The 4,275-nt window shown below is 34.2% G+C and overlaps 1 long non-coding RNA gene across 1 annotated transcript; it reads right to left on the bottom strand.

Annotated features, from left to right (window-relative positions):
• Window positions 1-2,012: 2,012 nt before the first annotated feature.
• On the bottom strand, window positions 2,013-3,975 carry LOC133201809 (uncharacterized). The gene is made up of 4 exons (XR_009723147.1): window positions 3,883-3,975; window positions 2,987-3,039; window positions 2,478-2,622; window positions 2,013-2,062 (listed from the first exon to the last, which is right to left on the bottom strand). It is a non-coding gene; the product is annotated as an uncharacterized LOC133201809 (long non-coding RNA).
• Window positions 3,976-4,275: the final 300 nt, after the last annotated feature.

Here is a 4,275-nt window from a genome sequence, read left to right as displayed (position 1 = left end):
GTGACACTGAAGTGTTATGCAGGTTTTCAAGTACAGTGGTATGATGATTTATCTGGGTGCTTTGTAGCTCACCTGAGCCAGAGGCCCAAGGAAAATTTTCTGATCGAAGTTTGCCATAATTATGTAATGTAACTGTTTTCATCTCTTTCACTGAAGAGTCCAGGGTTTATTAATTTTGTCAGATAAAGCACCAAACCTGTTTTAAGAGAAGATAGTTCAAAAATGGAGTGATATGTTACGCAGCTCCATCCATAGTAAATGATCTGTTAAATTGAATAATTGTCACAAAATTTTATATGTGATTGTAAAATGTGTATCAGTAGCTCTAAAAATTGCTACTACAAGCATGTAATTTGAATGTTGACCGAAATAATGAGAAATTATGTAATTTGATGTGTTATTATAGATATTTAGTTGTGATTACAATTATTACAGAGAATTGAACTTAAAGCTTGAATATTTGTTTCATATAATTTGAATTCTAATTATCAAAATATTTGATGGGTAAAAATTATTTTGATAAGAATTAATAGAATTAAGCTACCAAAATATAACTAAAATATGCATGAATTAAGTATATAATATCCTAAAAGCTTTGAAAGATCTATTGATGCTTTACACCCCCCAAACCCCCCCCCCCCCCCCCCCCCCCCCCCCCCCCGAGAAGAAGAAATATTGAAATATATTTTTTTCACTTGTCATAAGTCAGACATACAAATGACCTTTATTACATTAAAATAAGATTTATTTAATTGCTTATTAGCAGGAGCTTCAAGACCCGGCTTTGCCCCTGGACCCCCATTGTACACTTTCCTTAACCTGTCCTCGACCCACTTGGGACCCAGACTCTTAGCCATCTATTAGTGCCCCTTCTAACACAAAATTCTGGATCTGTCTGCCTCAGCATGTGTTCTTTTTTTCTTTTCTGTTGAATGAGCAATTACCCTAATGTAGATTTTCCGTAAGATCCGTGGAATTCCATAACAAATTCTGTGGAATTCCATGGAAAAAGTGTTCCATGGAATTCCAAGGAATTCTCGAGAGTATTGGGACGGAACTTTTTCGGAATGGTATGGAATTTCAAATCTAGCCTGGAAAAGAGCGGAACAATGCCAGAATAGAAATTTGCGGAAATAGCTGGAAATCCATGGAATTCCAGGATATTTGGAAATCTATGGAATTCCACGGAAATCCAAGGAATTCCAGGAAAATACAAAAAACTGGAATAATCAAACTAATTTAAGGGCCAAATAATTACAACAAAAATGATAACATCACAATTTTTCATAAATCAAATCTATATTTTCAAAATAAAAAAAATTATTTTTGCTGTACAATGTGTTTGGGGACAAATATTGCATACACACTTCTATGTATAATGTAAGCACAAATTTTAAAAAGTATTATCACTGAAAGTATTTTACATCAAAGGTTATTTAAACAATGTTAAAAATCCACAGAAAAATATCATTACTGGATGATCACCTTGGTTTAATTAATGAGAATTATTATAATATACATGCATGTACATGTAGTAAATTACAGTCTGCATGAGAAACAAATGACTTTTGGTTAAAGAAAATCCTTTGTACCTAATATCAAACATATGACATTTTTTTGATAATAAAACAAAATAGATTTTTAAAAAACCCATTATATGACCTTTTGCTTCATTAAATGACCTTGGGAAAGGTCACTAAAGCCTTAACAGGGTATATTTGCAACATTTGTATACAGTTACAATGATCTTCCAGTGGTCCATATACATTTACCATACAAAGTTAATGACTAGAGTGACAAACATAGGTATTAAGTACACAAATATCTACTACACAACTATATTTGGAAGATCCCATAAAATCAACACATGCTATTTTTTCCCCCAACATGCCCCAAGATCCTACTTCTGAAGTGTTGGCTAGAATCACTTCCTCACTGGTTCTGCTAGAGGGTGGTCAGATAATTGGTGTCACGAATGGATTCACTTTTGGTACGACGGCTTCAAAACTCAGCAAGTTTGATGTTGATCATTCCCACACTTCAAACTTTTCTTGCTCAATTTCTGAAAGAAAAGATTACCATAAAGATGTACGATATCTACAAATTGTTGATATCCAATGGAAGGCCTTCTCACAAGGAAACACCTAATGAAGTATGAAAGCCAAACCTGAATCCCCTTCACTCAAGGATGTTTTGTGACAAGTTTGGCTGATCCTATGGTTCTGAGAAGCCAAAAATGTAACACCAGACACTGATCAGAAAACTCACTTGAGCCTTGAGCTCAGGTGAGCTAAAAAGAAAAGGTTAGAACTAAAGTGTATAAATAAAGAGACATGATTGTGTCTAAGTTAATTAACCTTGAATATGAGAGAGAACATTGTAAATTACATAAACTATGTACCCTTAAAAACATCCAGCAAATAAAGATAAGGTATGAAAAAAAAGTACATGCACATTAGTAAATATAATTTATATACCATATAAAACATTCAGTTTTGCCTTGTCAATGGGTCGTCTTTTGTCTCTTAAGCTTCTGATTAAAAGCACCCTGAACAGGAGTTTGGACGCCTATGCTGCCTTTGATATATTATCCTCCATATTTGCAAAATCTGTTAACTGACCCTTGAAAAGAGGAAAAGACGAATTTATATGCATATGTAGTTGCTTTAAATGCATATTGGCATATTTACAATGTAACAAAAATATAGACAAAGCAAATAACATAAAGTGAATATATAGAATACATTTGTTCTACTGGCTTCAAACATGCAAATACATGTACATATTTTTTTTGAAAAATTAAGGAAATATTAAATAAAGTGTTATAAATACATGTAACTTCCATGCATCAACAATTCAGTATTGAAATTAAAAAAATATTTGAAAGAGTGATGTCTAATGTTTATAATAACTGGCTAACATTGATAAACACATAATTTCAATTCTTTTGATTTTATTGATTAGGAAAATGATTAAAAAATCTGACCTTTGTGTAAATTTCCATACAGCTCTGAGCTCTTGTCCTTTTTGTGAGCATTCCTGTAAATAATGCATGCATAATTTTATGTCATAGAGTATAGTCATTTTTAATATTTCAGGGATAGACATTTAACTTTCAGATTCACTTGCCCTTTGGGCAAGTGATCTCAAACTTTGACTTGTCCAAATGCAAAACTTGGTTGCCCACAATTAGCTGATTAGGAAAGAATTTAAGAAGAAAATTATTAATTACTGTAAACATTATGATAAGAAAAAAAAGAGGCTGCCGACATTGAGCATGGAAGAGAATTCCATAATATCACTGCATGGGGGGGGGGGGGGGGGAGCTTTATTTAAATTACCTGTGCAAGCACTAAAGGTGTGAAAGTAAGGAAGTCTTGAAATGCCTTTGTTGGTGGTAGTCTGTGAAACTAAATAGAGGCTTGGGTCTACCGCAACTAAGCTGTGCACAACTTTATATCATATAGAGCATTATTAGTCTACCACGTTTCTTCTGCCTTGTAAACATGGTAAAAATAGCCAATTTAGATGTTGCATCATGTTGGAGACACTAATAGTGTTATGATGTGTGTGTACGATGTAACATGGACTGTGGTGGCGCAATTGGCAACGTGCCACTCGCATATATAGCGAGGTCTAAGGCATGTACGAACGGGAGGAAATTCGGGTTGAAATCCACACATTGTTCAGACATATTTTGATAAGCGATGTTTAGAGTTGTACTGACTTGTACAATAATTATTACAGAAATGAAACTGCGCTCGCCCTAATGGTTTCACCGTCGGGCATTCTATGTGTGTGGTGCCCAGACTGAGGAAAAGTAGCAGAAGCAATTATCCATTCAACTTCAAGGACACATAAAATACTGTACATTGTACCTACCGGGTCTTAAAATATCTGCATCTTTTGTCAAAATACAAATTCCATTCCAAGCTAATCATGATGACAGCAGTTCCCTTCTTCGTGACACTCTCTTTCCTTCTGTCCAACAATACAACATCATGAACATGGCAGCCGAATTGTTGAATTTTGGCGGTCTGTTGTTTAAATTAATTGTTCGTCGAGCCCGACATCGATCCCGACGTAATTGTACTATGAGCCAACAGTTTAAGAAAAAATTCTAAGTTATTTTCCACAGCTTTCCAGAGCAGAAAATGTCTAAGTTTCTCATTTTATCAGCTTTTCCATAGATTTCCACAACTTTCCAAGCCTCAAAATGTCTAAGTCCAAATTTGTTATTCAAATTCCAAAAGATTCCAAAAACTTCCAAAAACA

Source organism: Saccostrea echinata, unplaced genomic scaffold, assembly GCF_033153115.1.
Source record: "Saccostrea echinata isolate AGI-Se365-2 ecotype Australia unplaced genomic scaffold, CSIRO_AGI_Sech_v1 ptg000045l, whole genome shotgun sequence".
NCBI classification, from domain to species: domain Eukaryota; kingdom Metazoa; phylum Mollusca; class Bivalvia; order Ostreida; family Ostreidae; genus Saccostrea; species Saccostrea echinata.
The sequence above is the reverse complement of the archived record's forward strand: the minus strand, read 5'-3'. Positions and strand labels throughout refer to the sequence as shown.